The sequence below is a fragment of the Dunckerocampus dactyliophorus genome, chromosome 1 (assembly GCF_027744805.1).
Source record: "Dunckerocampus dactyliophorus isolate RoL2022-P2 chromosome 1, RoL_Ddac_1.1, whole genome shotgun sequence".
NCBI classification, from domain to species: Eukaryota; Metazoa; Chordata; class Actinopteri; order Syngnathiformes; family Syngnathidae; genus Dunckerocampus; species Dunckerocampus dactyliophorus.
This window is the reverse complement of record NC_072819.1, coordinates 14,777,366-14,799,810: the sequence shown is the minus strand read 5'-3', so window position 1 is coordinate 14,799,810 and position 22,445 is coordinate 14,777,366.

The following is a 22,445-nucleotide window of genomic DNA, read 5'->3' as shown; positions in this document are numbered from 1 at the left end:
ACCTCAGAGGTCAAACCATTCAGAATTCAACCACAACTCTAAACTAAACTCTAACCATGCTTCCAAACGTCAGAGTTCAAACCACCATAACACAAAAGACTTGCTTTTCTTAAAATAAAAATGAACGATACATGTTTGCTTGTTATCTGGCTTTTTTTTTTTATTCCATAGGCGATGTTGACAAAACAAGAAGCTGAGAAAAGAAGAATAGTATACACAGGAAGTTCCACTTTCAAAGCAATTCAGACCGTTTTGTTTTTCAAAATACTTTTTTAAAAGACTTGTTTTTAAAACACTGACAGTGACAATTAAAAAATTAGTTGAGGCACATCCATAACACCGGACTTACCGTGAAATTAACATTTCATCAGTCATCAATAAAATAAGAACCAAGTGGGTTTTTTTGTTACATCTCAATATTGACACTGGTTAACTTATTTTTACACTTGAATGACAATAAGAATATTTAAAAAATGAGTTGAGGCACATCTAGGAAGGGACCTACCTTTTAATTAAACCTTTCATCACACATCAATGAAGTTAAGGACTGAGTTTTTGTTGTTTCATTTCAGTATATATATACTGTATGAGTGTGTGTATAAAATGCAAATCTAACAGGAATAAAATATTTATTAAAAACCATGAAACGTACCAATGTAAACTATCAAATGCTTTCATGGTCTTGAACGTGTAAATATAAATACATAACAATGTGGAAATCCTCCATAATAAAACCACAAGATTTAACGAAATCTAAAAGGTTCAAAAATACTTGGGCAAAAAAATTATATAAAAATATAAAATATCCAGTGTAGGGCTTTCAACTTAATTGGGAAAATATCACAATATTGTCAAAACCTATTACAATATCTCAGTACACTTTAGATTTAAGGTCTAGTGGCTGCAAGGATGGATAGCTAGTGACTGTACAAAAATAAATGATGCATCTGTCAACATGCAAAGCCATATCATTTACATAGTAGTTCCTTTACTTAATACAGTACATCCTTTATGACGTTTAACATGGACTTTTATCTTTTTACTCATTGATCATCTGTAGCTAAACCAAAGTCAAGTCCTTTTGTACGCTTGTGGAACACAAAACAAATCCCTGATTAATATCCTAAAAGTTAGTGTTTTAGTCCTCATGTCCATTGTAAAGCATCCATGCTAACAGGCTAACTGCTTCATGTTTAGCTTCCACCACAAATTCGACAACATCCGGAAAATAGAATCCTCCTTTGGGTCACATTTAATAAACACACACATCAAACTACACTCGGGTTCTATTCTGTGGTGCTTACCACAATGGTTAGTCGATAGAATCCGTTTTAGAAGCAGCAGTAGATGGGAAAAAGATGTAAACAAAACAGAAGCTGGGCATACTACCTTCAGTGGTAAGTTGATTTCCGGTATACGCGTTTCAAAATAACAGCATTATCAAGACTTTTATCTTGCTTTAAAATGTTCATCAATAATTAGGGTTACTTCCGCCATCAGCGTTTTGGAACGATTTTTTTTTTTTAAATGAAGAACAATGCAATGCCTTTTTGCAGTCAAACAAAACCTGAAATAAAAGTTAAATTACTTATTTTAAAATTTACAAAAACTAATGCTAAAAAACTGACTTTAACAGGCACCTATTTCAACAGTTAATTGACATTTTAACGCAAGACAATTGCAATATTACAGTCAACAATAATAATAATAGTAATCATAGTAATACATTATTGTCATAGTATTGTTATTCAAATGATGCATGCCACATAACATTTGTTTTTTTTGCTGCCAATATTTAAATGACTATAAAGCCAGATAAAAATAGATAATTTAAATAAATAAATAGTGAAATAATGTAAACAATACAATTTATACATATATAAAATATATTTTATTTACAATATTTTAACTATTAAATTGATAATGCTCTTAGCAATAGTATGCTATTATGCTGCATGGCGCATGATATTTGCCATGGTTTTTAGAGCCAACGTGAAGTAATTGAAAATGTTTAAAAAAAAAATCAAATAATTCGATTAATTTAATTGTGGGAATATAATATATTACAATACATATTTTATAATATATATTTAGTTTAGAAACAATATAGCTACTATATTTTACTGTATTTTTTATTTATTTAATGGAATTATTTTACCTGTCCACCATAATACTAAGATACTAGTTCACGCCACTAGAGGGTAGCAGAGATATTTGGTAATGGAATCCAAGATGCAGAGTGGTCGTGTGTGACAAAAAGGTTTAATACAATAATAGTCCAAGCCATACAAAAATACAAAATAACTAAACACAAAAATAGAAAGTGCAACAGGAAACCTCCGGACCTAGTCACGGGAATGCTCAACGAAAAACACTGCTGGTGCAGGAAAAAAAACACACGGTGAAAAACTGAAAGAGCTGCTGACAAAAAACTAGCAGAGTGGAGTACAATACTTCCAATACTATGGCTGGACAAGCTAAAAAGGTATCGAGATACTCACAGAGGCAAGGAACAAAGCAATGACCAGAGAGCCAAGATACGAGGTACAACTGAGCTAGGAGGAACTAGTCACAGTGCAACGAGAGGAAACAATCTGGCGATGGAGCGCAGTCTGCACACAGCTTAAGTAGAAGCTCTAATGGAGATCAGGTGTGTTCAATCAACTCCTCTCAGTGGTTCAGGAGGTGTGCTGCAACAGATGGCCTACAGAGGGCAGCAAAGCAGCACACAATCCTGACACAACACTTTTATTTCAAGGACCCTTTCTGACCTCCAGTTGGGAGTGCGGTGCATCTTTATGTGAGCTTGTAACTGACATGATGTTCTTATCGTTACTGATGCTCCTACTGATCCTGCTGCTGGCTGTGACCCTCAAAAGGTAGTGGAGGTGAAAGGTTAGATGTTTAGACAAAACATGGCTACTTTTCACGGCCGCTCCAGGCAGGGGAATGGGGTGTAGGATAAAGGTCATGTGCAAACAGAGGAATAAAAACAGTGACCAGGAGGACACGATCAAGTTTATTTACAATGAATCTTTATTTTTAGCAGACGTGACCATTGTCCATCGCTGAGGACGTATCCACAGGAATGATGCTGCTTTCAATTAGTTCTTGGATTCATGTAAATACATATTTTCCATTGTTTTGGCTTTCAAATGTACACAAATGTCTTCTCATCTTGGTTCCAAAGCAGTCTACCGCCACAAAAGTGGAGTCGATGAAGGTCAGGCAGGGAAATAAGAGACAAAATACACTGTCTGCATAATTATTAGGCAAGTAACTATTTTGACCATATTTCCATTTTTATGCATATTTACCAACCCCAAGCTGAATAAACTTGAATGCCTGAGGCCTTAGGAAATCAACACCCTTTATTCGGTGTGTACAATTATTAGGCAGCTTCTTTTCCTCTGGCAAAAGGGGTGAGAAAAGAGATTTAACAGACTCTCAAAAGTCAAGAACTGTAAAACATCTTTCATAGGGATGCAGCACTCTTGAAATTGTCGAAATTGCCAAGATATTAGGACGTGACCAAAGAACCATTAAACCATTTGTTTTGTTGCAAGTGCACAAAAGGGTCGCAAGAAACGTGTCTAGAGAAAAACATGCAAATTAACTGCCAAATATTTGAGAAAAACCAAACGTGACGCTCCCGGGAACCCATTATCCTCCAGTGCTGTCATGTTCCAGAAGTGTAATCTAGCTGGAGTGTCCACAAGTACAGTACATGGTGCTCAGTGCTCAGAGACATGGCCAAGGTAAAAAAGGCTGAAACCCGACCACCACTACACAAGACACACAAGTTGAAAGGCTATAACTTGGCCAAGAAATATCTGAAGACAGATTTTTCAAAAGTTTTATATACTGATGAGATGAGATTGACTCTTGATGGACCAGAGGGATGGGCCCGTGGCTGCATCAGCAATTTGCAGAGAGTTGCACTCCAACTCAGACGCCTACAAGGTGGAGGTGGGGTGCTGGTAAGGGCTGGAATTATTAAAAGATGAGCTTGTTGGGCCTTTTCAGATTGAAGATGGATTCAAACTCAAATCCCAAACCTACTGCCACTTTTTTCACACAGAGGCGCAGGAGAACGTGTGTATCTTTCAAGAAGACCATGCTTTTTATGCAGGACAAAGCTCCATCTCATGCATCCAAGTACTCTACTGTGTGGCCAGTTAGCAAAGGTCTTAAAAATAATGACATGACCTCCTTGCTCACCTGACCTAAACCCGATTGAGTACTTGGGAGGCATCCGGACTAGATGTCTGAGCCACCTCAGCTGGCTCCTCTTGATGTGAAGGAGCAGCGGCTTTACTCTGAGCTCCCCCTGGATGACCGAGCTCCTCACACTATCTCTTAGGGTGAGTCCAGCTACCTTATGGAGGAAACTCATTTCAGCCGCTCGTATCCGCAATCTCGTTCTTTCGGTCACAACCCAAAGCTCATGACCATAGGTGAGGGTGGGAACATAGATCGATCGGTAAATTGGGAGCTTTGCCTTCCAGCCCAGCTCTCTCTTCACCACGGTTCGGTTCAGCGACCGCATTACTGCAGATGCTGCGCCGATCCGACTATCGACCTCACGCTCCAAACTTCCCTCACTCGTGAACAAGATCCCGAGACACTTGAACTCCTCCACCTGGGGCAGGGCCTCACTCCCAACCCGGAGGGAGCAATCCACCCTTTTCCAACTGAGAACCACGACCTCGGATTTGGAGGTGCTTAGTCTCATCCCAGAAGCTTCACACTCAGATGCAAACCTCCCCAGTAAACGCTGAAGGTCACAGCCCGATGAGGCCAACAGGACCACATCGTGTGCAAATAGCAGAGACCAGACCACCGAACTGGACTCCCTCGATGCCTTGGTTGCACCTCGAAATTCTGTTCATGAATATTATGAACAGAATCAGTGACAAACGGCAGCCTTGGCGGAAGCCAACATTCACTGGAAACAGGCTTGGTTTACTGCTGGCAACTCAAACCAGGTTCCTGCTCCGGTTGTACAAGGACCGAATGGCCCGTAGTAGCCCGCCACCCATCCCGTACCCCCGGAGAACCCCCCCACAGGACACCGCGAGGGACACGGTCGAATGCCTTTTCCAAGTCCACAAAGCACATGCAGACCGGTTGGGCAAACTCCCAAGTACCCTCCAGTACTCTTGCAAGGGTGTAGAGCTGGTCCACTGTTCCGCGACCAGGACGAAAACCACATTGCACCTCCTGTAGCCGAGATTTGACTAACGGCCGTACCCTTCTCTCCAGCACCCTGGAATAGACTTTCCCAGGGAGGCGTGAGTGTGTTAGTGTGTTCCCCCTATAGTTGGCACACACCCTCTGGTCACCCTTATTGAAAAGGGGGACCACCACCCCGGTCTGCCAATCCAGAGGTACTGTTCCCGACTTCCACGCAATGTTGAAGAGACGTGTCAGCCAAGACACTGCATCAACATCCAGAGCCTTTAGGAATTCAGGGTGAAACTCGTCCACTCCCGGAGCTTTGCCACTGGGGAACGTTTTGACTACCCCAGATACCTCAGCCACGGTGATGGAACTTTGGAGCGATGGAGCCTTTGTGTCCTCAGACTCTGCTTCCTCTATGGCAAGTATGTCAGTGGGACTGAGAAGGGCCCCAAAGTATTCCTTCCACTGTCCGACTATATCCTCAGTCAAGGTCAGCAGGCCCCCGTCCTCACTTTAAACAGTGTGGACCAGGGACTGCTTCCCCTTTGCGAAGGACAGTTAACCAGAACCTCTTCGATGCCGACCAAAAGTCGTTCTCCATGGCCTCTCAGAACTCTTCCCACACCCGGGTTTTTGCCTCGACCACCACCGAAGCCGCGTGCCGCTTGGCCTGCCAGTACCTATCAGCTGCTTCAGGAGTCCCACAAGCCATCCATGCTCGATGGGACTCCTTCTTCAGCTTGACGGCAGCCCTAACCTCTGGTGTCCACCACCGGGTTCGGGGCTTGCCACCATGACTGGCACTGACCACCTTGCATCTGCATCTCCGATTGGCTGGCTCAGCAATAGAAGCACGGAATAGAGCCCATTTGGACTCGATATCCTCGTCCTCCCCCGGGATGCAGGCGAAGCTCTGCCGGAGGTGAGAGTTGAAGACTTGACGAACAGGAGACTCTGCCAAATGTTCCCAGCACACCCTCACTACATGTTTGGGCCTCCCAGGTCTGTCCGACATCCTCCCCCGTCGTCTAATCCAACTCATCACCAGGTGGTGATCAGTTGACAGCTCAGCCCCTCTGTTCACCCACGCGTCCTGAACATGTGGACACCGGTCTGATGATACGACTACAAAGTCGATCATAGACATGTGATGCGGTGTCCTGGTGCCATGTGCACTTGTGGACACCCTTATGTCCGAACATGGTGTTCGTGATGGACAAACTGAGGTTCGCACAGAAGTCCAACAACATTACACGGCACGGGTTCAAATCAGGGAGGCCGTTCCTCCCAATCACGCCCCTCCAGGTCACACTGTCATTGCCCACATGGGCGTTGAAGTCTCCCAGTAAAACGACCGAGTCACCAGTTGATTGACTCTGATTGACTCCAAGAAAGCTGGGTACTCTGAATAAACACAAGAGGAGGGGCTGCACCTGGAGCCAGGCCTGGGGGAGGGGTTCGCAGGCAAGCACCTGGTGGTAGGACTCTCACCCATGGGGCCCGGCCAGACCCAGCCAGAACAAGCCACACGGGCTCTCCTCCCCGTAGACCGACCTCCTGCGGGGGCAAGCATAAGGGTCCGGTGCATTGTGCTTTGGGTGACGGGAGAGGGGCTGGATCTTGTTCTACTCTGGAGTTGCTGCAGGGGAGAGGTGGTGAGGTGGTGAGCTGGTGTGTGCTTATTATTGCCCCCCGGCTTGGTGGCTCTGTGTTGGAGTCATTCCCGGTTAACGAAAACTATAATACAAAAAATAAAATAAAGTAAAACTGATACATCTTTGTAGGGTGCAATGGAACATTATCATGTTCCTAAAGTGCTACTGCCCCTGGTGCATTTTATACATGTCTCTTGTTGTCATCATTTCTAGTCGGGATAACATTACATTTTACTGCCTTTTTACCCCATGACTACCTCAATGACTTCTTTCTTCTCACACAGCTTGTTGTGCTCTACAAAAACAACCCGCTGTAACTTTAGGGTGTTGAGTTGAATCGTCGCCAAATTTGGTAGACACCTTTAGAGGACTGATAAGCACATGTGTGTAAAATTTTTGTAAGATTGGTAGAAAAACATGGCCGCCACCAAGCAAAAGCGGTGGGATGTAGTAACTAATTGTCCAGAAGTCACTGACCATTTGTGAAATGATTATAAAACGTTGAGGATATCTGTATTACATATATGCTAGCATGTCTTTCAAAGCATTTTGACAACCCATAGGAGGTGCCACTAATGTCTGTCACTTGACTGTATATCAAGCTAGTTAGTCACAGATGCAGGAAATTGCACATTAGCTACAAGCTTAGTGTCATGTAGCAACAGCTGACGTTTAAAGTGAGTAGCAGCAGCAAGATGAGGTGTCAAAGATTAAAAGGTGAGTGCAAGGTGAGGGCATGCAGATGACTGTACATTCGTGACCTCTCCAAGGGAGTGCTAACCTGGGGGTTCAACGGTCAGCATCTGAGGCCTTGAGGGAGATGGTCATGCATCATCATGGCAACCTGTATTTCCCATAGGTGCTTCTTAGCATGTTTGTACATGTTCACTTTGTTCAGAGGAAATAACTTTTGTCTGTTCTTTTGCAGGTCAGAGGTTGCATTCGCTCACTGGAAACTTCTGCAACACTTTGGGACACCTGCAAATGCACACACACACACACACACACACGCAAGCACGCACGCACGCACGCACCCACACACACACACCAACACACACGATAGCTCAATATACTGTGTTGTGTTCGCTGATAGATTAATATATATAACAGGCACACACCATTAGTGATACAAAGGCTCATTATGGACTAAAACAGCCTTATTATTAGGACCACCAGTTGTCTTGGCAAAAGTCTCCCTTCCTGATTTCTTTTTTTTTTTTGCATATTTGTGTCAGGAACGGAGTGAGCCGCAGGTTGGAACCCAAGATGCGCGAGACGATGTGAGCTTGGAAGAAGCGTTTATTCCAAAACTCAAAAGGAGAAAAATGTACAACGCAGGCAAAAGTACAAACAAGGATCTAATAACTAAGGGGGACCCGGATGGCAGACGGGAAAAGGCAAATATAACAAAAGGTGCTACCAAAAGAGTAGATCTAGTAACAGAAAGCGCTGCCGAGTAATCAGGCAGGAAAAGGCTAGCAGGATGCTTACGCTGCTGGAGTGTCCAGGCAGGGGAAAAGTAGCAAAAGGCTAGGCAAGTGTTACAAGTAGCAAGTAGCATGAAATGGTAGCAGAGGAGCCTGGGTCGAGGAGTAGGAGTCAACGATCTGGCAACATTGGCTGGGGAGCTTGCATCTTAAAAGCAGCACAGGTAATCAGCCCCAGATGTTGCCAATCAGCTCCTCATGTTGGTGTGCAGGGTGTACTGCAAAAAGAGCACAGGAGAGGGCAGTATCGCAGTACACAGCACACCACAGTATCCCCCCCTCTTATAAAACGCCCCCTGGCGGTATACCTGGCTTGTTGGGGTGAGACGAGTGGAAATCGCGGATAAGTTGCGGGTCAAGAACACAGGAGCGGGCGACCCGGGAGCGTTCCTCAGGCCCATAACCCTCCCAGTCCACCAGATACTGCACCCCCCTCCCCCTTTTTCTCATGTTTAATATGGCTCTCACGGTGTACACTGGCTGGCCATCGATGATGCGAGGAGGGGGCGGAGCCTCAGCCGGAGGACACAGAGGGCTGGCGTTGACAGGCTTGAGGCATGACACGTGGAAGACCGGGTGTATCTTCAGTGCGGGAGGTAACTTGAGCTTGACTGCAGACTTGTTAATTATAGACGCCACCTTGTAAGGTCCCACGAACCTCGGCGCGAGTTTCCTGTGCGTCCCCGCCAGTGGCAAGTCCCGGGAGGAGAGCCATACCTCCTGTCCAGGTCGGAATGTAGGAGCCGGGATGCGATGACGGTCGGCGAGTCTCCTATTGCGATCCGCTGTGCGCTCCAGCGCAGTGCGGGTGTCCCGCCAGACACGGTGTGCTCGCTTGAGATGAGAGTCCACAGTGGGGATGGCAATCTCCGTTTCCTGCGAGGGGAACGGGGGGGGCTGGTATCCGTAGGCCGTCTTGAACGGGGACATGCCTGTGGCCGTGCTGATGAGGGAGTTGTGGGCGTATTCCACCCATGGGAGGTGTGCCGCCCAGGAGGAGGGGTGTCGGTGGCACACACAACGTAACGCTGCTTCCAAGTCTTGGTTGGCCCGCTCTGTCTGGCCGTTGCTTTGGGGGTGGTAACCAGAAGATAGGCTGACATTGGCGCCCAGCGCCCGGCAGAAAGCCTTCCATACTCGTGACGTGAATTGGGGACCCCGGTCTGACACAATATCCATAGGAATGCCATGGATGCGAAACACGTGTCTGATGAGCATGCGTGCAGTCTCTAGAGCTGAGGGTAATTTCTGCAGTGCAACGAAGTGAGTCATCTTTGAAAAACGATCCACGATATTCAGTATGACAGTGTTACCCCTGGATGCAGGTAGTCCGGTGACGAAGTCCAGCGCGATGTGGGACCAGGGTCTGGGTGGAACCGGGAGTGGGTGGAGTAGGCCTGCAGGAGGACGGTGGGAAGCTTTGCTCCTGGCGCAGACAGAGCAGGCTGCCACGAACTCCTTGGCGTCCCTGGCCATGGATGGCCACCAGAAGCGTTGAGAAGCCAAAAATAGGGTGCGTCGGACGCCCGGGTGGCATGACACCTTGGCTGTGTGTGCCCACTGTAGGACCTCTGACCTGAGGTTGGGAGGAACAAGCAGCTTACCCCTTGGACACCCCTCCGGCGTGTCGATCTCCCTTAAGGCTTCGGTGACTTGCTTCTCCACCTCCCATAGGACCGCCCCCAGTACCTTGGTCACAGGTATGATGGTCTCAGGGTTCTTTGTCTCCTCCACAGGGCTATGAATCCGGGACAGAGCGTCGGGTTTCGTACTCCGAGAGCCTGGTCTGTAAGTTATGGAGAATTCAAAACGGGTGAGAAACAATGCCCTGCGTGCCTGGCGAGAGTTCAGTCTCTGAGCTGAGCGTATATAAGATAAGTTCTTATGGTCCGTGATGACCAGGAATGGCAGGGTACTGCCCTCTAGCCAATGCCTCCACTCCCGCAAGGCAAGCACGATGGCCAGCAGCTCCCGATTACCCACGTCGTAGTTCCTCTCTGGTGGTGTGAGGCGGCGCGAGAAGAATGCACATGGGTGCAGCCTCTGGTCGACCGGGGACCTCTGGGAGAGAACGGCGCCCACTCCTGTGTCCGACGCGTCAACCTCCATGAGGAACTGTAAGGATGGGTCAGGGTGCGTGAGTACTGGCGCTGAGGTAAATAGTGTTTTAAGTTTAGTAAATGCTTTCTCCGCCTCCGGAGTCCAAACAAAGGGTATTTTAGCAGATGTAAGCCTCGTCAGAGGTTCCACTTTGATACTGAAATCACGAATGAACCTGCGGTAGAAGTTGGCGAAGCCCAGGAACCTCTGCAAGTGCTTCTTTGATTTAGGAGAAGGCCAATCGACCACCGCCTGTACCTTGGCGGGATCGGCTCGAAGCTTGCCTTTCTCCACAATGTAGCCCAGGAAGGTGACGGAGGAGGAGTGAAACTTGCACTTTTCAGCTTTTACAAATAATTTATTCTCCAAGAGCCGCTGGAGGATTTGTCTCACGTGCTGCACATGCTCCTGTGGAGAATTGGAAAATATTAGTATGTCGTCTAGATATACAAAACAGCATTGGCCAATCATGTCTCGCAGCACGTCATTAATAAGAGCTTGAAACACGGCGGGTGCGTTGGTGAGCCCGAACGGCATCACGAGGTACTCGTAATGACCCAAAGGTGTGTTGAAGGCTGTTTTCCACTCGTCTCCCTCCCGTATGCGAACCAGGTGGTAGGCGTTTCGCAGGTCTAATTTAGTAAAAATGCTAGCGGAGTGGAGCGAGGAAAAGGCGGCGTCCATAAGCGGAAGAGGGTACTTGTTCTTAATAGTAATATCATTTAGTCCCCGATAATCGATACATGGGCGGAGGGAACCATCCTTCTTCGACACAAAGAAAAAAACGGCCCCCAATGGCGAGGAGGATGGCCGAATAAGACCCGCAGCGAGGGATGAAGAGATGTAGTCTCTCAGGGCCTTTTGTTCCGGTAGGGAAACATTATACAGTTTAGAAGTAGGAAATGGCGCATCCGGAACAAGTTTAATGGCGCAATCATACGGGCGATGAGGGGGCAGGCTTAAGAGATTCAAGAGATTCAAGATTCAAGAGAGTTTTATTGTCATGTGCATGGTAAAACAGCAGTTATACCATGCAATGAAAATCTTATTCTGTTCATTCTCCCAAGAAAAGAAAGAAAACACAAGAAAGAATAGAAAGAATAAGAACATAAGAAACATAAACACATAAACATATATACCAATAAATTAAGCAACAAAAACAGAAGAGACATTAATACAAATAAATAATACAAATAAATAAATAAAGTGCTATGAGTGTGTGCTTGTGTTGCGTGTGGCGTGTGTGAATGCTTCGTTGAGAAGCCTGATGGCCTGTGGGTAAAAGCTGTTTGCCAGCCTTGTGGTCCTGGACTTCAAACTCCTGTAGCGTCTGCCTGATGGTAGGAGTGTGAATAATGAGTGTTGTGGATGTGTGCTGTCCTTGATGAGGTTGTGTGTTCTGCGTAGGACTCTAGTTTTATAAATGTCTTGCAGTGAGGGGAGGGTTGCCCCAACAGTGTTCTGTGAGGTCTTGATCACCCGCTGGAGGGCCTTCCTATCACGTGTTGTACAGTTACCGTACCAAACAGTGATGGAGGCGGTAAGGACACTTTCGATAGTGCATCTGTAGAAGCAACTCAGGATTGTGGTGGGCATGCCAAATTTCCTCAGTCTTCTCAGGAAGTACAATCTCCTTTGGGACTTCTTCATAATTTGTTGGGTGTTGTGAGACCAGGTGAGGTCCTCGCTGATGTGTGTGCCAAGGAACTTGAAGGTTTTCACCCTCTCCACCTCAGTCTCATCAATAAACAGGGGTCTATACGGCTCCTTTTCCCTTGTTCTTGGGTCGATGATCATCTCTTTAGTCTTATCTGTATTGAGAAGGAGATTGTTAGCACGACACCAAGCTATGAGGTCCGCCACCTCTCTTCTGTACGATGTTTCAACACCACCAGTGATCAGTCCGATGACTGTAGTGTCATCCGCAAATTTAATGATGCTGGTGTTGTTCTGGGAGGCCACGCAATCAAAGGTGAAGAGCGTGTAGAGGAGTGGACTCAGCACACACCCCTGTGGGGTCCCAGTGCTCACAATTCTTGAGCTGGATGTGCGATTGTGGACTCTGACTGACTGGGGTCTGCCTGTGAGAAAGTTAAACACCCAGTTACAGAGGGAGGGAGACAGGCCAAGTGTGAGGAGCTTATTTGTGAGTTTGTGGGGGCAGACTGTATTAAAAGCAGAGCTATAGTCTATAAATAGCATTCTGACGTATGTGTCCTGGCCCTGTACGTGAGAAAGGGCTGTGTGGATGGCAGTGTTGACTGCATCATTCGTGGACCGGTTCTGGCGATATGCAAACTGTTGAGGGTCCACATTTGCCTCCGGGATGCTCTTTTTGATGTGGGTCATGACTAATCTTTCAAAGCACTTCATAACAATAGGAGTGAGTGCTATAGGGCGATAGTCATTCAAGCAGGTCACGTTGCTCTTCTTGGGTACGGGTACTACGGGTACGGGTAGCGCCGAGTCTTTGCTAAAAACAGCGCTAAAGTCGTGATAATCCCGGGGAACCCCGGTGAGGTTAATGTTTTCCGCGCGCCTCTTCGGCGGAGAGTCCTTAGAAAACGCGGAAACGAGACACGGGGCATTGCAATTCCCCCCCCAGTTGATAACTCTGCCAGACTCCCAGTTAAAGGTGGGGTTATGTAGTCGCAACCAGGGAAGACCCAGAACGACTGGGGCCGACTGAGAAGGAATAACATAAAACCTAATCCTCTCAAGGTGATTACCGGAAAGTTGTAGGGATAAGGATTCGGTTTGATGGGTTATAATGGCTAATAGCTTTCCATCTAGGGAGTGAACTTCTTTGGGATTAGACAACCTAATAGTCGCTAACCTATGTTTCTTGGCAAAGTCTGCATCCAAATAACTGTCGTCGGCGCCTGAGTCAACGAGCGCAACCACGGAAATGTTTATTCCTTGCCCCGTTATAGTCTCAGCCAATTGGAGTCGGCGTTGGCCCGAGGGAGCTGTCTTATTGGACGGCTCCCTCGCCGCATACTCACAGGTAGGTGGTTTGGATCGATCCCCCCCCCGAGGGTCGATCCTGCGGTGATACCGGCATGTCGGGGCTCTCCGAACCCGCGGGCGATCTGGAACGGCGTCTGGGTCTGTCTGGACACCTCGACAGTTGGTGGTTGTTTCCAGCACAATACAGGCATAGGTGCGGGCGCCGCCGGCGGGAACGTTCAGCCGATGAAAGGCGTCGTCCCCCAAGCTGCATGGGTTCGTCAGTAGAGGAGGAGTCCCAACCCGAATCCGAGGTGCTGTGGGAGTGTCCTCTGGGAGGCGGGGTCCTGGTTCGGCGAGGCGTGGGTGCCGTTGCTCCGCCGTGACTGGTCCGTTCCCGGTGTGCGCGGTCCCTTTCCCTCAAACGGTCATCGAGGCGGATAGCGAGGTCGATCAGCTGATCGAGAGTGGTGGTGGTATCATCCCGGACGGTGATCTCGTCCATAACACGGCTCTGAAGTCCTTTGCGGAATATGCCGCGGAGGGCTGCATCATTAAAGCCGCTCGCTGCCGCTAATACACGGAACTCCACCGATAAGGTGGCGACAGACTGGTTGCCTTGTCTGAGGTCCAGAAGGCGGCTGCCAGCCTCACGGTCCCCCAAGGGGTGCTTAAAAACTTTTCGTAACTCGGTCAAAAAAATAGTCAAGGAGGTGCGTATCGCTGGGTTAGATTTACTTAAGGCGATAGCCCACGCTGCTGCCTTGTCCACTAATAAACTCATGATAAAAGCCACTTTGGCTGAGTCTGAGCCATATGTGTTAGGCTGTTGGTCGAATACCAAAGTGCATTGATGGATGAATTGTTCGCACGAAGCCTCATTACCTGAGAAGTGAGGTGGCGGTGGAATGTTGGGCTCTCTGTGTGAGGTGGGAGGAGAGCGTGAGGCCTGGGACTCGCGGGTAGAGGTTGATTCAGAGGCGGAACTGGCGCCTCCCGTGCCGCTGGCGGCGAGCACCTGTTCCATGCGTGAGTCCAACGATTGTATGTTGGTGGACATGGCAGCGAGCGCCTCCATAATCTCTCGCAGGGAGCGCGAGTGTTCTCCCACGAGCGCACCCTGGTGCGAGAGAGCTGAACGAAAACGGTCAATCTCCGCAGGGTCCATATCTTTGGCCAGATTGTTCTGTCAGGAACGGAGTGAGCCGCAGGTTGGAACCCAAGATGAGCGAGACGATGTGAGCTTGGAAGAAGTGTTTATTCCAAAACTCAAAAGGAGAAAAATGTACAACGCAGGCAAAAGTACAAACAAGGGTCTAATAACTAAGGGGGACCCGGATGGCAGACGGGAAAAGGCAAATATAACAAAAGGTGCTACCAAAAGAGTAGATCTAGTAACAGAAAGCGCTGCCGAGTAATCAGGCAGGAAAAGGCTAGCAGGATGCTTACGCTGCTGGAGTGTCCAGGCAGGGGAAAAGTAGCAAAAGGCTAGGCAAGTGTTACAAGTAGCAAGTAGCATGAAATGGTAGCAGAGGAGCATGGGTCGAGGAGTAGGAGTCAACGATCTGGCAACATTGGCTGGGGAGCTTGCATCTTAAAAGCAGCACAGGTAATCAGCCCCAGGTGTTGCCAATCAGCTCCTCATGTTGGTGTGCAGGGTGTACTGCAAAAAGAGCACAGGAGAGGGCAGTATCGCAGTACACAGCACACCACAATTTGTCACACTTTAATGTTTCAGATCATTAATACATTTACTAGATAGTAGTCAATGACAACACAACTGAACACAAAATGCAGTTTTTAAATGAAACTTTTTATTATCAAGGGAGAAAAAAAAAATCAAACCTACATGGCCCTGTGTGAAAAAGTCAGCCTCCCCTGTTAAAACATAACTTACTGTAACTGAGATTAATTGAGATCTATCAGTCTGGAAAGGGTTATAAAGCCATTTCTAAAGCTTTTGGACACCAGCGAACCACAGTGAGAGCCATTATCCACAAATGACGAAAACATGGAACAGTGGTGAACCTTCCTAGGAGTGGCCGGCCAGCCAAAATTACCCCAAGAGCGCAGCGATGACCCATTCAAGAAGTCACAAAAGACTCCGCAAGAACATCCATAGAACTGCAGACTCCATCATAAGAAAGACACTGGGCAAAAACGGTATGCAAGACAATAACCACTGCTGAACAAAAACATTAACGCTCGTCTCAGTTTTGCCAGAAAACATCTTGATGATTCCCAAGACCTTTGCGAAAATACTCTGTGGTCTGACGAGTCAAAAGTTTAACTTTTTGAAAGGTGTGTGTCAGATTACATTTGGCGTAAAAGTAACGCCGCATTTCAGAAAAAGATCATAACAACAGTAAAATATGGTGGTGGTAGTGTGATGGTCTGGGGCTGTTTTGCTGCTTCAGGACCTGGAAGACTTGCTGTGATAAACGGAACCATGAATTCTGCTGTCTACCAAAAAAATCCTAAAGGAGAGTGTCCGGCCATCTGTTCGTGACCTCAAGCGGAAACCAACTTGGGTTCTGCAGCAGGACAATGATCCAAAACACACCAGCAAGTCCACCTCTTAATGGCTGAAGAAAAACAAAATGAAGACTTTGGAGTGGCCTAGTCAAAGTCCTGACCTGAATCCTATTGAGATGCTGTGGCATGACCTTAAAAAGGCGGTTCATACTCGATAACCCTCCAGTGTGGCTGAATTACAACAATTCTGCAAAAAATTCTGCAAAATTCCTCCACAGCGATGTAAGAGACTCATTGTAAGTTAGCGCAAACGCTTGACTGCAGTTGTTGCTGCTAAGGGTGGCCCAACCAGTTATTAGGTTTAGGCGGCAATCACTTTTTCACACAGGGCCATGTAGGTTTGGATTTTGAAAAGTTTCATTTAAAAAGTCTAATGTGTTCAGTTGTGTTGTCATTAACAAATATTTATTGTAGTTTCCAGTGTATAAACTGCTACTTTTTTCTTAAACTTTGAACCCTGTAGTTTATACAGTGTTGCAGCTAATTTATTACCATGTTCCAGTCTCATAACATCTCCTGTAATTTAGAATTACTATGAATTGTTCAACTACTGTGCTGCTCGCAAGTCAGTGAGGAAAGGTAGCTCTTTCTTTGGCAGGGGCCAATCCCAAGCTACAAGGGAACTCACAACAAGCTTGTCAACCCATCGGAAATCACAGGAGGTCATTCCTCAATATAACAGTCTGACTCACGGTTTCATCTTACTGTAGATAGAAGGTTAAAATCATCACACAGCAACTTAACACTCAAAAGGTAGCTACGAAATATACAAGACAAGTACCAATACGAGTTTAAAATAAAATAAAAAAATATTAACTTCTTCCCATAATGCATTTCTTCCCTACAGAGAAGTTGGCAGCCATTGGGCTCCCATCAATGGCAGCCATTGGGTAGTTGGCCACCAGAGGGAGCACATGAGCAGCCATGGCTGCCATTGGCCAATGAGCTGCTCTGCTGAGAAGAAATGCATTACAGGAAGAAGTTAAAATATATATATACATTTTTTAAAAACTCGTATTGGTACTTGTCTCATATATATATGTTAGCTGTTGTTTGAGTGTTAAGCTGCTGTGTGATGATTTTAGGCTTCTATCTAAGATCACACCTTGAGTCAGACTGTTATGTTGAGTAATGACCTCCTGCAATTTCCAATCGGTTGATAAGCTTGTCGTGAGTTTTCTCATAGCTCATGATTGGTTCCTGACAAATAAAGAGCTGCCTGGTCCTCATGGACTTGTGTGTGCCACAATATGCGTGTCTTTTTATGACATGGACATGTGCGGCTTATAGTCCGGTGCAGTTTATATATGCACAAATATGTCTTTCTCTCTAAGTTTAGTGGGTGCAGCTTAAACACTGGTGTGTCTTATACACCGGAAATTATGGTAAATTTGTTTGATGATCTGAAACATTTAAGTATGACAAACATGCTAAAATATAAGAATTCAGGAAGGAACACTTTTTCACACCACTGTATTTTAATGTATTTGTTTTGTGGCTTGACATATTTTTTTAAAATACCACTGGTCTGACCTTTAAATTTATGATAGATACATTTTTAAAAACTGTGCTAAAGTTTACTGACAGTATTGGTTAGCGTCTGTGTGTGTGTGTGTGTGTGTGTGTGTGTGTTGTCAAGCAGTAAGAGAGTTGCCAATAAGTCATCTGCCTGTGCCTGAATAATGTCTGACATGTGACAAGTGAAGCTTAAACCAAGTTAACCAGAATAAATATTACCTGACGCACAGCTATTGATTTAAAAAATAAAAATACAAATTTTGCAATGCTGTTTTTCTTTTGTACACACATAAACTTGTTTTATGCCACAAAAAAATGATTCTTGTCGTGAAAACGCTCCAAAACATCATATCATATCATACAATACAGTATGTATATACTGTATCAGATCCTTGGCCTTGATCTCTTTGTCCAGACTGCCGTTGTTGCTGATGGTGCTACCTAGGTACTGCTGCCAGCATGCTAACCACTAGGCCAACGTGCAGCCCACGAGCAGGCATAATATAACAAAATAAAAAATAAAACAAACAACAAAAATTACTGAGAACTTGAGCATATTAACAGGAAATGCATTGTAGTGAACGGGAACTCCCGGGTGGGACTGTTCGATGTAGACATCACTTGCTCCGCCTCTTCCAAACGGAAGAAGTGACAAAAATGTTTTAAAAATGGTAAATATTTCAATATGCCTTTCAATGTTATTTTTTATGGCAGAAATGACCAGTTTTGGTGTCATGAGCACTTTAAAGTTGCAAAAGGTGCATGATGCTGTCACTTACTGTATACACACATACAGTATATACATACACATGTACACTGTTTTATTGTTGCTGCAGTGGTTAACTTCTTTGTTGTCACACTTGTGTGACAATAAAGATTAATGGTGTCTTGAAGCAACTGAGTCAAAATAAAGTGCACTACTTGGCGCTGTTGAATCAGTCTGAACAGTCCAAAGACAAACAGCATGATGGTGTTGGTACGATAAATAGGTACAATCTGTAAAGTTGGTGGGAAGTTGGTACAATAGGTAGAATTCCACCATACATCCTAAGGTCTGGAAAGGTTCTAGAGATTTTTACGGTCCTGCTGATGATCTTTTCATAGGGGCCCCATGTATAGTCACCATTGGCCCACTTGTATTATATGCCAAGAGTCCCTAGGCTGGGAAGTGGAATGGAATTTCATCTTGGTGACATTGGACGTCCTACCTGCTGTGCTTTTTATCGGCCAGCCTCCTCCTACTTGTGATTGACGTGAGTGTCTGTGGAATGTCACGTCCATGTTCTTCCCTGTGAAGGACCTCTTTGTTCCTCAATATTCATATCGACTCAATCTGTCCATTCCACCTTGTAGAGGATAATAGCAGGCCTCTCACACTGACGGCTGCCAGACGGCTCGTCTTTCACTGCAGGAGAGGATCATTGGCGGGCATGAGGGGATAAAAACATGATGAGATGAACGGCATGAGAGAAAATGAGAGCGCTGAGAGAACAAAAGACAGACCAGGAGAAGCATTTTAAAAAACATCATGAAATAGTATCTCCCAGAATGTAGTGCCTCCTTAAATGACTGAAAGGTCCCATATTATACTATAAAAAAAAAAAGATCTAGTCTTGATGCTGGGATTTAGGCAGTTTCAAGTGCTTTTAGTAATCCCTACTGGGCTGTGCGTATGTAGCTTTAATGCTAATGAGCTGTGTGAGCTGTCCATGCCAATATCCGACAGTGTGTGTGTCTTTATTGTGCACTTTATCCACTTTTACATATACACAGTAACTCTGCACTTGTCCAACATAATAGATGCCATATATCACATACAACAACGTAACATTGTGGAGTGGGACAGGAGGACACAAACGTTAGCAACACTAGCATAGCTATGTGAGCTAAAGTGGTAATATTACACTCACATTGTAACAGCAACATCATGCTAGTTTACCCTATTCACTGTAGAAAAACAATGCGTCTGTGTAGGCTCTCAGTCGTACAGGAGTTGTCCATCGAGGAAAAGGCTTCTTGAGACGTCATCTGTACTTCTGTGAAGAAGGTGTCGGACGTTTCGGAGGTGTTAATAACAGGATAGGATTATACCACTACTCCGCCCAGGCTTAGTGTAACGAACCAATAGGAGGAGGGTGTTGGCACACCAATTCCGCCCACTCTTACTGTATTTAAGGCCTAAGCTACCAGCACTTTTTAGTTCGCTGACGAAGCTCTTCGGATGAGGAGCGAAACGTCCGACACCTTCTTCACAGAAGTACAGATGACGTCTCAAGAAGCCTTTTCCTCGATGTAGAAAAACAATGCGATCCTGAGTGTGCTGGCTGCTTTTGATGATGTGTAGTGAAGCCTGCTTTATTTTACAAAGCTGTCCTCTATTAAGTGGTGGCCTTTATTAGCTTTATTAGATTTATTAGCCCTGCAGGAGTGTGCATGTGATATCATGAGTAAAGCATTATGTCAGGATAACAGTACAATCCAAAATACATGGTTCTTATGGGATCCAAATGGGATCAAATGGGTCCTGAGGGTAAAAAGTGCAGGCTTATATGCAAATCTCCTGTTCAAGACACCTTGCAAAAAGGGGGATCATTGAATTTCTAAAAATGATAATTGAAAAAAAGGATCCCGGCCAAGTTTCATACAATTAGCCTCAAAACGTTTTTCGAAATGTGTAGTGAAGCCTCTATTCCAAAGCTGGCCTCCTTGAAGTGGTGGGTGTATACATGGGCTGGGCTCATCTAGCTAGCGGCGAGTCTGAGGTGGTATCATCTTCACAAAGAAGGAGGTTTTTCCTCCATGACGTCATGAATTTCAAAAGCAAGCGTTTGAACGCCTCTTCTCTTAAAAGTGGAGCAAACAAGTGAGGGAGATGATAGACTTTGGTCACGTTTGGTGCTCATAAAGAAGTTCTAGGCACACATACAGTGTTAATATTAGAACTTTATGAAAAAGTCAATTTGCATAATAGGGCACATCCTACTATACTAGGTAGTATGCCATTAAAAGGAGACTATTTATGATTTTTAGGTTCTTTATTTGTAGCATACAGGTGTGTCAGGTATTGGTCCCTGAGGATTGTTGATTGAAGTTTGTAGAAACAGTAAGCAATGGAAGCTATTTCTTTTCTCTCGTCTCACCTCATCCATCACACATCATTTTATCCTGTTGACTGTTTTACACCGAGAGTGAAAACATGACTCAAAGGGAAAATCTCTTCCCCTGCTTTTTTAATCCCAGCTCGTCCATCATGCTTAATCCTTTTAAAGCCTCCGCTCACCTCTGAGTGAAGGTATGATCTGTAGAATGGTAAAAAAAACACCACATTTCACAGCGCTACATGAGCTTTGACTTCCTCATAATCTCCATGCTGTCAGCAACTTGTCCGTGAAGTTGTCCAGTTTGTTGGCTTGCTACATGGGAATCTTTTAGTCAAACAATAAAAAAACATTGCGAAATATAAAAACAGCTATATTAAAAACAGATATCCCACATAACAGCAATATAGAAAAAGTAAAAACAAAGATTAAACAGTCATTACAAAAATAACATCATATACAGTATAAAAACAAGGGATGTCAAATGATTATCATTTTTAATCAGCTCAGCTTTCAAATGAATTAATCATGAATAATCACCATTTGCAACTATGTCTGAAATACAGTGGAACCTTGGTTAGCATCATTAATCCATTCCAGAAGGTTTGACTCTAACCAAAACGGACATTAACCAAATACATTTTCCTTTAAGAAATAATATAAACCCAATTAATCATTTCCTAAAAAAACAAAATGTTAACACAAAACACATTTTTATTGTTTTACAATTATAGGTTGACATGTAGAAAACAATTTGAAGTGCGTATAAATATATGTAAATGATGAATGAAATGGATAAATGAACATTTAAGGTTTCTTTTACCTTGACAACTGTCCTCAAAGACACAATATGGCAGAGCGATCAACCACCACCACCATACTGTTTTGACATAAGCTGTTTCTTGAATTCAATACTGTTTCTCACCTCAGTACTGTAACCCAAAATGGAACCAAGAAAGTTGCAAGAATTTTGATAACAAAGGTAAGAAACGCTATTGAATTCAAGAAATAACTCATGAATAAATAACTCAGAAAAACTGTGTCCTTGTTGTGTCTCGCTGCCACACTGTGTCTTCGGGAACAGTCGTCCTTAATGAAGGTAAAAGTAACCTTAAAGGAAAACTGCACTTTTTTTGGAATTTTGCCCATCATCCACAATCCTTATGTGAGCCACGCACACACGTCTTTATCTTTTCTAAGCGTTCCAAATAGAGAAAAACTGCTAGCACGAGGCTGCTAACAATGCACGTAATGGGATTCACATAGCCTGCCTACAGAGCCTTCTATTTAAACACCTCCAGAAACCTCCAAAAACATTTGATTGTTTTATATACTGTAAATTCCGGTGTATAAGCCGCTACTTTTTTCTCAAACTTGTACTCCTGTACCTTATACACCGGCCTGATATATGGCTAAAAACTATATTTCCCATGATGTGTGGTGTGGTCATGTTCTAATCTCATGACATCTCCTATACTTCAAAACTGCAACTAATCGTGTAAATATGTATTGCGGAAAACGCTATTACTAAGATAGTCCATCTTAAGGGCAAAAAAAAAAAAAATTCAGGAAACAATCAAAAAACACAGCGAAACCACCATTCTCAGTGTTTGCAAAACCTGTGGCTCTAGTTGAGTGGAGCCGGGGATGCACACGCTGCAGTTTACAGTGAGCAACAACAAGCACAATTTACACTCAAATAAAATGTAAAACATTGCTGGATTTGGATTATTCAGTAAACATCATAAATATACCAGTGCAAAGCCTGTCATGTTGAATGAAAACAAAAAAAAGACAGGACGTATTGGAATTTGTGCAGCGATCGAGTTGACACATACCTGCATCTGCCGGGGCGATCCACGCACTATGATGACTCAAAGGCGGCCAGTCAAATAATGTGTAATAGCCAGCAATTTCAC